The sequence below is a fragment of the Euprymna scolopes genome, chromosome 4 (assembly GCF_053919585.1).
Source record: "Euprymna scolopes isolate OS-2025 chromosome 4, ASM5391958v1, whole genome shotgun sequence".
NCBI classification, from domain to species: domain Eukaryota; kingdom Metazoa; phylum Mollusca; class Cephalopoda; order Sepiida; family Sepiolidae; genus Euprymna; species Euprymna scolopes.
Window position 1 is genome coordinate 353,650 of NC_136485.1, and position 13,209 is coordinate 366,858.

General features: G+C 32.8%; 1 long non-coding RNA gene across 1 annotated transcript; it reads left to right on the forward strand.

The window, feature by feature from the left end:
• The first annotated feature begins 570 nt into the window (after positions 1–570).
• Positions 571–9,017, forward strand: LOC145266379 (uncharacterized). The gene is made up of 2 exons (XR_013864709.1): positions 571–725; positions 4,600–9,017. It is a non-coding gene; the product is annotated as an uncharacterized LOC145266379 (long non-coding RNA).
• The last annotated feature ends 4,192 nt before the right edge of the window (positions 9,018–13,209 follow it).

Below are 13,209 nucleotides of genomic sequence, written 5' to 3' on the forward strand. Positions count from 1 at the left end.
TTCACTTTTTTCCATAGTTCTTTTCGGAAATTTATTTTTTTTATTTATTTCATGCTTCGGCCATAGTTTAAAATAATGGTGTCTCCCTTACATTTGCACAGAAGGTGCGTGAAATAAAATGGCGTCTCGAATTTCGGCAATAAAGTGTAGAAGCACCCGTCCCCCTTTTCAGAAAAGAAGCGAAGTGAATTTCAAGTTTTCAAAAAAATATGAATAAAAACTTGGTGAATTGTAAAAAGTAAACATTATTTAGTTTTTAATTCATCAAGAACCCAAATTCGTCGGCCGATAAAAGGGGAAGATTTTTGTGTGACACCGTCCACGCAATATGAAAATGCGACTGTCAGGACCACCAGCACCAATTGGTCATTATTTTTATTTTCAAATACAGGCAAAAGTTAGTTTTGAATTAACATATTTTGTTCCTTAAATGATTTATATGTTTTGTAAGTAAAATTAGTTAGAATTTATTGCATACAAAAAACATTTTTTCCCCTTTTTAAAATAATCTCGACAAAAGAAAAAAAAAATGTGATTGACATTTTTAATATAAGGAACAAAATCATGTTTACACCGTTTTGCGATTTGTTAATTCCTTCCCACATAGACGAAACGCTCGGCATTTTTTTTTTTTTTTAGAACAAAGGCATATTGTTTAGAAACCCTAACAGATCGAGCGATTTTATGAAAAACGTTTTGTTCTACTCACGTGATACTTTTGATAGGTAAGTGAGAAAACAATACAGGGTTTGTAAATAAAATAAATGAATAAAAACAAGATTTTAAGTTAAATAAAAGATGTATTGTTGGGTGTGTACTGTACACAGATTTTAAAAAGTTGTCAAAAAACAAATATATAACAAATAAATGTTATCAAAGGCAAGATAAGTTACTTTTCTACCTAACTGGATAATTTTCTAGTGTTTTTATTTAATGTAACACGTTTTTTTAGCTAGTGTTTATCGATGTCGTGGAAAATTAAAAATGGCGCCCGACTCCCTCTTTGACACGATAAGTTTAGGAAAAGGAGTTAAAATTAAAAATATATAAACAATACTGTTAAAAACCCACCGGATATATGTCAGCCAATGTTACGGTAACATATATTGAGCGAGTTTCTAACAGTATTTTGTCTAGTTTTTTATTTATAACTCCTTTTCCTAAACTTACCGTGTCAAAGAGGGAGTCGGGCGCCAGTTTAAATTTTCCAATACATCGGTAAACACTGTTTTTTGAGCTGAATAAACATGTTACATTAAATAAAACACTAAAAACAAATCCAGTTAGTTAGAAAAGTAACTTATCTTGCCTTTGATAACATTTATTTGTTATATATTTGTTTTTTGAAAACTTTTTAGAATCTATGTGTACAGTAATACAAACTCAACAATACATCTTTTATTTAACTTAAAATTTTTTGTTTTTATTCATTTATTTTATTTTCGGCAATTCTGAAGTATACGGACGACGGCGGCGATGGTGGTGGTGGATAACTCCAATTTTTTCTTGGTCAAATACCGCAGCAAGTAACAAACAAGATTCTTTTCCAAGCACAAAAATATTTGAAAACCAAAACATTTATGGCATAAAAATGTATCAATATATAATTTTAAAAACATTTATTGAAAAATCTGGGTAAGAAAATATAATTTTGATAAAACAATTTTGTAGTGAAAGCAACATTGATTTTTATAGATTGAAATTGTTGTGTAGTTTTGATTTGTTTTGCTCAAACAAATTAATTTAAAATTAACATTTTTTGAAATAAAACAACATTGAAGAGTCAACAAAGATTTCGAACAAATCAATAATTTAAATGAAGCATTTTTCGAAATAAAGAAAAATAAGGTACTTGTACAGTTTAATCAAGACATTAAAAAATTAAAATATCGAAAAAAGATTATATTGTATGTATCTGTTTGGGACTGAAGATCTCCAAAAAAACTTCACTTAATTTGATTGAGTATTTATTTATTTATTTTTTTTTTACAGCGGAAAAACACGTTATTATGAGAGCGCGTTGAAATCAGCCATCTTTGAATTTTTTGAACATGCCACGGGAGATAACTCAATTTAAAGTGCTGACACTCCTCTCCATCTAGCGTTTCTTCCTAAAAATCAAATCTTTTGCGCGGTATCATAACAAATTGTTTTTTCACTGTAAATTATGAAATTAAGTGAAATTTCTTTTTGGAGAACTTCATTCCATAACAAATGCGTACAAATTAAAACTTTTTTTCAATATTTTCATTTTTTAATGTCTTGATTAAACTGTACAAGTATTAAAAATAAATGCGAGAATAAAATATTACTAGTTTCTTTTGATGTAAACTCAATTTTAATCTTGCATTTTTAATTATGTTATTTTTCAAATTAAAGCAACATTGCATTTTTTAAGATAAAATTTCCAAAGAATTTCCTAAAACAGTACGAGTTATTGTCCCCTGTTCTTTGACTGAGAAGCGCCACCTGGCCACCATCCATATGCTGCAGAAGTGCCTTGTTTTTTATTCTCTTCCGAATTTTCTTTCTTTTTTTTTTCTAGAAAGCATACAATTCTTCGATTTAAGCATTTTAGTTTTAATTCTTTTAAATTTGAATTGTATTTTCAATTAAAAATCAGTCTATGTGGCCTGATTGTCCCACTGAAAACTTACCTGCAAAAAGTTGGTATTTTTTATATGAACTCCAACTCATTGTTCACATTCTAAATGTTGACTTTTAAAGCTTTTCCGGTATGCTAACAACGAATATCACAGTTAAATTTGAGGCTGATTAGTTGTTTACCAGATATGAAAACATTTGTTAGCCAATGTAAACGCTAATGTAATTCCTGGCAGCCATTTTTTTCACAACCGAGGAATTAGTAATGTGTGTAAAACAAAACAATTACAACTTTTTTTTCACTTTCTTGAATAATTTCATGTTAAGGACAGCTTTCAGAATAAACACCTTCAATCTCCCCATGTTAAAAACGGCTTTCGGAATAAAACCCCCATTTTTGGGGTTGAGGGGTGAAATTTGCTTTGTTGTCTGCTTCAGTTGAGTTGGAGTCCATGTAATAGTTTATCGAGTTGCTTTTTAGGGGTGTTCAAGTAGGTGTATCAGAATTTTTGTAGGAATTTTTGACACCCCTAACACGAAACTGCAAATAAAATATAAAAAAACTCGTAATTTCTCTTTTAAAAGTGGGTTGTTTATTTTCTTTATGGATCATACTTCCAAAATAAACTATTGTTGTTTGTTTTTTCTTTTGTTTTTTTAATGAAACCTTGGTCCTTGCTCCTTTAATTGAAAAATAATTAGGGCTTGAATTACATTTTTCGAGTAGTTATAAGCTTGGAAAGACAGGGGGGTCGAATAATTCATGCCTCCCATTTTGAAATGTGTATTAAAAAGTAAATAATTAATTTACTCACCAAAGTGTTATATATCACAAATTGAAGAGAAAAGGTCAATAAATAATATATTCAAATATAAAACAAAAAAGTAGTGTTTTTTTAGAAATTTACCTGTAAAGTCCGAAGTTTAAAACCTTTAAAAAAAACCATGTTGTGTGTTTTTTTTTTTTTTTTTTTTTTTTTTAATGAAACCTTGGTCCTTGCTCCTTTAATTGAAAAAAAAAATTCGGACTTGATTTACATTTTTCGAGGAGTTATAAGCTTGGAAAGACGGGGTGGAATTATTCACTATTTTTCACGAAATTTCTGACACACCTAGTGTTCAAGTTTCGCTATTTTTCCTTAAAAAACACTTTTCAAGTTTCCGCACTTTTTAAATCAATTTTTTGTTTATAGAAAAAATAAACAAACTTTGTTTGACTTTTCTTCTGTCTTATCTAACATAATTTTTTTTAAATCGCTGCCAGTTTGAAGTATTAGGTAAAACATGAGAAACTGAAAACCTTATTATCAGACACATTTCATACAAGTTTATTTTTTGTGTGTGTGATATTCGCTTTTACCATGATATTCGTTCATAGAAGACCTGAATACCACTAAAGCAACTCTTTGTAGGTAAATCTTCAGTGAGACAACCAGATCACATTGATCTAAAAATCAACAAAGATTTGTTAAATTTGTTTTAAAACTTTGGCTAATTTGTAGTATAGCAGCATAAATTATATGACAGACATAAAACCATAAAAAAGCTATTTATTTTAATATAAAACACAAAAAAAAGCTGAAATAAATCCAAAAAGTTTCATTTTTATTATTTTTTATGAGATTAAATGTTCGGCATTCAATGCCATAGCTGCTGTATTGTTTAAAATTTTTTGCCTTTTTAAGGTTTGACAGATTAACTTTTTAAGGTCACATTTGGTCTTTTTTAAAGCAGTTTCATTGAACTATGATTTTGGCGGCCATGTTTTTGTTTTTTTTTTTAGTTTTTTTTTAGTTTTTAGTAAATGTGCACTTGAAGTGCGTTAATTATTCTTAAGACATTGGTGGCCAAAACTTATGGCCCATAAAATTAAACAAAAAAGAAATAGTAATTTGGAAAAAAGAATGGTAATATAAAAAGAAAAAAATGGTCACGAATATCATGTCAGAATTATTATGTAAAATATTTCTTTAATAATATTTTTTTTATTCACAGATTACAGTTGTATTGGAAAATATGATTCACACTTAAGAACTCATAATCATCAAATAGGATTTGATCAAAGTTTCAATCTATAGATATGGAAATGTATGAAACTATGAAGCGTTATTGTTGTGGAGTGTGTCGCTTATCGTTTACAATAAGCTCTGATTTACAAAGGCATGTACGAACACACACTGGTGAGAAGCCATATTCTTGTCACGTTTGTGGATCGATTTTTGCGTTGAATTCTTCATTGAAAATCCACATGCGCAAACACACTGGAGAGAAACCATATTCTTGCGAAGTTTGTGGATGTGCGTTTTCACAAAGTTCGAATTTAAAACGACATGTACGAATACACACACAAGAAAAACCGTTTTCCTGTCAATTGTGTGAATCTGCATTCACAGAAAAATCAAAATTACAAAGCCACATGCGAACACACACGGGTGAAAAACCATATTCTTGTCAATTATGTTGCTCTGCATTTTCGCATGCTTGTTCCTTAAGAAAACACATGCGAACACACACTAAAGACAAACTTATATTCATGTAAAATATATGAATATAAATGTACATGCTAACACATACTTGAAATGAGAATCACTTGACTGTGATAATTCATAACCAAGATCAAGGCTTGATGACCAATGCTTTCAAGGTGAATGGTCTTAGCCACAAAAACAAGTACAAGTTCTGCCACACAGAAATAGAGTTTGTGAATAACTTGACATCCAGTTATAAGATTTTATGGGATGATTATTAAACAGTGCATCACAATGGGTGTCTTAATGTGTCCACTTCATCTTCTGTAAAAAGCTGAATATCCAGTTTAGCAGCAAGTCCTGGGAATATTAACATGTAGAAATAAGCCAAACACAATCAAATATGTATTCCTGTCAATTATTTTGCTTTGCATTTCACATGCTTGTTTCTTAAGAAAATACTTGTGAACACACTAAAGACAGAGAGAATTGTGTCTTCAGTCTCTCTGCAAAGGGATTTTTTGGTATATCATTGCATATCCCTGCAAACGGGTGTGTTGAAATATGCAAATATGAGGATACTTACTAAAAAAAGTAAACTATGACCAAATTTTCCAAAATAAAACAATATGAATAAAAAGAAAACAAAAACACTAGTGGGACGGCATGCAGGATAAAAAGATCCTCTCGATATGGCTGTGCACTAGGTCATATGTGGTAAATAACAGTGCAACCTTTTCCAGTGATAGTACTATAGGTAGTAATACTAAGCTGGACAATCCATCAGACCAGACAAATCCTGACCCTGGACTCTAGCAAAACCCAACAAAGACGACCAAAAGATGCAATTATAAAATAATTAGGTGGTCTGTTTAGGAAAAGAAAAAGATCCTTCACTGCTTCAAATACTTAGGATGAGAAATTGGACAGATATAAGGATAAAGTTCTATATACATAAAAGACGTCATCAAGCCAGACATTATAATATGGAACAAATCCAAAAGAACTGCACTCATGTCACTTTCTGTCAAATGACTATGACCTTAATAGAGCTGAATGAGAAAAGATAAAATATCAGAACCTGAAGAATGATCTAAAAACTACATCGGTTGTGAAAGAAAAAAACATCATACCAGTTGTGATAGGAGCAACTGGCCTAATAAAAATACCTTAATACTTGGAAAGAATCCTTAGAAGATCAAACATAATCAAATACAGATGGCAGCTATAAATGGAACATCTATTCTTAAAAGAGCCCTAGGATATTAATTCAAATTGCAATGAAATCACGTGTTGGCTCCAGGATGCAGCCCCCTGATCTCTTAAAACGAACTAAAGTGAAATAATAAGAAAAAGAAAGCATGTGAAAATGAGACAGAAGGTTGAACAAGAAAGAATACATAGTAAGTCTTAAAAAATCTTCGTCTGAATTAAACACTAAAAACAAAATTACTGCAATAAACCAGTTTGCAATCCCTTGTCATTTTATATGGTTTCGGTATTATTGACTGGCCTCAATGCAATATCAATAGGCTAAATACAAGGACTAGGAAAGTGCTATCTGTACATAAAATAATATACCAAAACCAATGTGTGGACAGGATGTACCTATTCCAAAAAGAAAGTGGCCTAGGCCTCACTGAAATAAACCATGCATATCAAACCAGTTGTAAGATTTTGTTATGGAATGGTTAATTTACAGTGAGATACCACATGTGTCTTAATATCTCTACTTACTTATCTGCAAAAAGTTGAATATCTGGTTTAGCAGCAAGTCCTGGGAACACATACCAGAAAAACATATGGAAATAAATCATACATAATCAACTATGAATGACACTACAGCTATGTACTGAGAAAATGGAGGTATTAAACCTTATATAGTGATATGAAACATGAGGGAGAAACTAGCAACCCTAGTTGAAGTCAATATACCTAAGGATGCTGGCTTAAACAGAGCTGACAGAGAATATAACAAAATACCAATGTCATGTACGACATGAAAAAAAAAACTGGAATCTTAAGATCTCAATAATACCATACTCATAGAGCAACTGAACTCATGATAAAGAAAAAGAATTTAAAAAGCTTAGTAAATATACTATGTGAACCAAGTGCAAGAGAAAGGCAAACGATTGTACTTAAAAAGATACTTAGAATCTTAAATAAGTTGCTTGACTGGAGTGTATGTAATAATGGGTGAATGCTTGGCATTCAATAGGATGTACAATCCGCAGCAAAAACAAAATGATAAAATTGAAAAACCGAGAAATCTTACCCTTGTAAAATTGTACTTTCAGAAAATTCTACATTAAATATTCACATGTGACTGTAGAAAGTGACAAAGGAACCTGTCATTGTCCTGGATTGACTACAATAGGAGATTTGAGAGTGTTCCTCATACCTGGATACTGTAGTGTGTGGATATATAATGTCTATGAGAGCATAAGAATGTTTTTTGAAAAACAAATGACCATGTTGCAAACATCCTTTGCTCTTCATTGAAAAGACAATTCAAACCTCAAATCTCATTCTCCAGCTAAGTGTTTTCCAATACAATAGATCTACTCAGCAAGTTCCTTGCTGGGTGCAACATTAGTAGACACAAAAGAACAAAGTAAAAGAGTGAACCACTTACTCTTTATGGACGATCTCAAACTCTATGTCGGGAAAACAACACTTTGTCTCCCTGATAGAAACTGTAAAAACACTCACAGAGGATGTTTGCATAGAATTTGGATTTAAAAGGGAGGAAAAAACAACATCAGAATATCTTCAGTTCAATAACAGCCTTATTGAAGATTTAGGAGAGGATGCCATATACAAATACTTCACTATAGAGGAACATATAAATGTGGAATATGAAAAAATTAGACATAAGGCGGAGTAAGAATACACAATATGCTTTAAAGAAATCATTAAATCAGTTAACTGATTATAAACCAACTTGCAATTCTTGTCATCTCATATGGTTTTGGTATTATTAATTGGCCATCAATGTAATATCAATGGGCTCAATGCTAAGATCAAGGAACTGCTATCCCTACATTGGATAATATACTGAGATGAATATAGGATATGCCTACCATGAAAATAAGGGAATCTAGGCATCACTGAAATAAACCATGCACATCAGGCCACAATAGTAAGCAAGGGGCAGTACATCAAACACTCAACACTCATGATAATGGGAATGGTGAGAGATTACCATGAACATCTATCTTAACAGATCTCAATGCATTTGGAAATCATAAAAACATTTTTCTGTTATAGTAACTGATGTTTTACATAGCATTTTATATACATTCAGTTTTTTATAAATAAATTAAATGTCATTGTTTACAAATGTTGAATAATGTGAGAGAAAGGACGTTGAGTTGCCCACCAACCATCATGTAAGTGGTGTGTGCTGTAATGAGTCATGTGTCTTTTGTTTTTAGGCAGACTGATTATTTTGAGTTTGGAATTTAGCCTATGTTTGATGTGTGTAAATGTAGAGAAAACTGAGTGCTAAAATTATGTGCCTGAAAAACGCCTACTTGCCTGCACATCTTGTAGGTATCAACTGTTGAATAAGAGAAAAAAACAAAATGGTGACGCCCATTTAATTTTATTCTCAACATCAGCACAAGCTAATGCAAATTTTTGCTGATTATTTTCAAATGAGATGCTGCCGGTTTGAATAAAAAAACACTAGGATTTTGGAGTAGCAAGCTTTGACAGCAATTTGTCAGGATTTGGAGTAGTGAGTTTTTGTAACCTTGGACATTGTTAGTTGAAAGCGTAGAATAGTGAACAATGAAAAATTTAACTACAATCAATCAGAAGCTAATGCGTAAGCTACTGTAGGCACCCATCTCCTTTCTATGGATAGGGTTTCTTGAAAACGATCATGGTTCAAACAGGTTGATTTTTCCAAAGGAGTCAATAAACTAAGTGAATTTATTTGTCTTGTTCTTATGTGTGTTTTTGGCCAGTTTTCCTTTTTCAATCGTATCAACAAAAAAATTCTTCAAATTAAAGATAGTGAACCTGTAGATTATCATCCTGGTGCTGTTGTAAAACAAGATTTCTTTGCATTCAGGACTGAGAACCAAAACAAAAACACAACAAAACAATATAACAATTTAAATTGCATAGAATCTGGAGAGTGGTGTCAAAATAAAAATAATTCCCCCAATTTAATTCTTTTAACAATGATCTTATAATCATGTTTTTTCTCTTTTATTACATTTTTAATTTAATTTTATTGCTCCATACATTCTGGAATATCTGTAGAGTTGTGTGTTTAGACGGAAAAAGAACTGCAAATGAAATTTGTGTGAATTATTCTATTTACTGTTCTCATCTTGAATGTTATTTACACAACATTTCAGGAATCTTTCTGTAAAATTCAAGGATCTGCAAGAACTTTTGAATGGAAGCTTTATTAAATCTACAGAAGAAGAATACTCTTGTTCAATCATCCATGACTGAGTAGAAGTCCTAAGTAATTTGCAATTGTATTTTTAGTATAGCCCATACTGAAGATTGAAACTTTAATTTCCAGAAGAATGTCACTTACAACAAAATTTACCTAGTACTTTATGTTACACCATGGGTCTTTCTGTTCATAATTTCATGCAGCTTCCTGCATTTGACAGATTTTCAAGCTTGACAAGCTGGAGAAGGTTGGAGGTTACATCAGCCAAAATGTGTAAATAACAAAGATGAGAACTATATTCCTAACAAAGTAAGGAGCATTCTATTTATTTTTCAACATTTTTTCTCCAAACTCCTGAGATATTTCTTTCCTTTTATGTCTCCTCATACTGTTACAGTAGCCAGTCCAGGCCTCTGCTCCATATCTAATACATGATATCTAGCATTTGGAGAAACTTCAAAGACTAGGTACTTGAATGATCTATCTAAGTTTAACTTTTTCTTTCTTTTCTTGTTGATTACATGATGATCTCATTTTAGGTTCCAATCCTCTTAGTGGGCATTATGAATTACATCAGGGTCTATTATTTTCTCCTGCCTTAGAAAGAGATCTAAGCAAACACTACTCTGAGAAAACTAACGTTTGAAAACACTACTCTGAGAAACTAACGTTAATTTTGATTAAATTAGAGGAGGACCATTTTCTCAATCAGAATTCCTAGACCTTGAAGTAGATTTCCAAAAGAAATAATAAACATACCAATAATGCAACAAAGAAAGGTAAATTTGGGCAAGTGCTGAATTACTGTATTTTTTTGTGTAGTTTCTACCGTCTCTTTACATGGCAACTGAAGCATGCTTCTTTTATGTTTTTGCCAAGTAAATTGAATTGAATCAAAAAATCCAAATAATGCAAATTATCAATCGGCATCTCAAAAAATCAGAAATATGCAAATGAAGCAATTAATAGAATGGAATTAAATACCTTTTAAATAAGTTATTAAATATCTTAAAATTTTTAATGAGAATCATTGATAGTGCAATATTATGAAAAATTTAAAAGATCAAAACAAATTTAATAAAAATTATACACACTACATAGGAAAAACAAGAATTTATAAAAACTCTGGCGAAAGAACTGACTCATTAAATTATTGCACCATTAACCTCCTCTCTATTTTCACCAAAATATTTGAGTTCATAATTAATCAAGCTCTAGTTCATCACCTTACAGTTGCTAACCTTCTGACCGACCAACAATATGGATTTAGGCAAGCCGGTTCTACAGCAGATATCCTAACTGTAATCTCTGAATGTATATACCATACACTGGACAAAGCAGGAGAAGATAGAGCCTTAGATATATCTAAAGCTTTTGACAGTGTATGGAACGATGGTATTCTCAGGAAAATCAGATCATATGGTATCACTGAACGAATACTTAACATAATTAACACCTTCTTAATTAAAAGAGGCATCCAGGTTGTCCTCAACGGTCATACATTTTAACAATATAATATAAATGTGGGTATACCTCAGGAATCGATCCTTGGACCATAATTATTCCTTTTTTTTTTTTTTTTTTACACGGTGGTCACCACTTATCAGGCCCGGAAGCCACTCAGGGATAAGGGTTATTGCAAGTACAGTACATTAGTGTGGAGATTTAATGAAGTGTTTACTTAAGAGGCCGGTTCATTAGGAATTTGTTAACGTTGGACTTGAAGACATCCAAGTTGTAGTCAGGTGGGAAGCAGGCAGACGGAACAGAGTTTCACAGGCGTTAGTTCTAAGAAAGAAGCTTTGTTCACGGAATCTACGTTTTGATTTAGGCACAGATAAAGAGTGGGGGAAATTTTTCACAGTGGATTCAGCTAAACGGGTGTTTTTCATGAAAGATTAGCAAGGGAGGATCAGAGATTGGAGTTCAGACGAGCACCTGCCATGGAAATAAGGATAAAACAAGGATAGGCTTGCAACATCTCTTCTGTGGGAGAGAGGTTGCAGGGTAGAGAAAAGGTCATCCCCACTAAGCCATGAAGTCTATTTTGTACTCTGTCAAGGCAGGATAGGCTGTTTTTGCCCAGATATGGTAGCAGTATTCCATCCTTGGACATACTTGGCTTTTATATAGATAGAGAATTGCATCAGTAATGAGATATCTTCTGGAGCGGTAGAAGGATCCCACTATCTTTCCAGCGACCTTGGCAACAGACTTGATGTACATGTTCCATTTCAGATCAGGAGTAAAGGACAAACCCAGAAGCTTGTCAAAACATGGGGCTTCTCCTAGACGAGAGCCATCCATTTAAATTGATGCCAGATGAGGATCAGAACGTTGATGATGTAAAGATAGGAGTTTGGTTTTAGATGCATTAAAGGTAACCAGCCACGACTTCCCCCACTGAACCACGCGCTCGAGATCAGAGGAGAGAGAATCAGAGAGAACTTTGTCATTTACAGCCTTTGATGTGTTGCCGTAGATGGTCGTGTCATCAGCATAGATGTCAACGAATGATTTAAGAATGTGTTTAGGGAGATCATTGATGTAGATCAGGAATAGAGTTGGGCTCAAGATTGACCCTTGAGGGACTCCAGCATTAATACTGCAGGCCTCTGATTTTTGTCCATCGACCACTACTCTTATGAGCCTATCGGAGAGAAATGATTTAATGATTGAGAAAACATTTCCAGTTATACTGTAGCTGGAAATCTTGTGAAGTAGGCCCTTATGCCATACCTTGTCGAAGGCCTTTGATATGTCAAGAGCAATTTCCCTAGAAAGGAAGCCTTTGTCAAGAGATTCACTAATCCTGTGTAATATAACCCTTAGCACATCTTGCAGAACGGAAACCATATTGTGTGTCACTAAGAAGGTTATTTCTGCTGAGGTGGTTGACTATTTCTCTATTTACTATGGATTCCAGCAACTTACTCACCAGTTTTGGCAAATAACAAATAAGATCCTGAACAGAATTGTGCGTTCTATCCCAACCATTATCAATGGACCAGAGGTCATCTCGTCAGCATCAGACAAGGCCAAACTATTTGCAAAGAACTTTGCAGCTAATTCTACCCTATGTGACGAAGGCCATCAACTCCCCATATTTCCTCCTATAACACAGAACACGCTAGGTAACATACAAATATCTGTGCATGAGGTCGCCAAGCTAATCAAGAACCTTGATTCCAGTAAAGCAACTTGCCCTGACGGCATCCCAATTATAGTGTTAAAAAAGCTTCAACCAGGACTTAATAGTGGATGCTCTGACGAACTACAGGCCCTTATACCCTCTCGACGTAAATACCCCCGACAAACCCGACAAGCAGCAAAATCCCACCCCCACACAATAGAGATCTCTGGATGTAAGAAAGCCTTCTACTCTAATAGTTTCTTTGCCAGAACTGCTAAACTCTGGAGTTCTATTCCGGGACTCTGCTTTCCCAACTGAGATGCAGAAGTTCAAGTGTAATGTGAACAGACATCTTGTTGCTCAACTTCTTACATAGTATTCCTGATAGTAGTTCCCTACATCAAAATGGCACTGTGCCTTGTTTGAGGTGAAAATGTAATAAGAAAGATAAAAAAAAAATTATCTAAAATATTTTCTTACAGAAAAGAGTAAAATGAAGTCAAAATAAAAGGATCATATATATATAAGCATAACCCTCACATTTTTGATTATCATTGAATATATTAAAAATGATATTCATG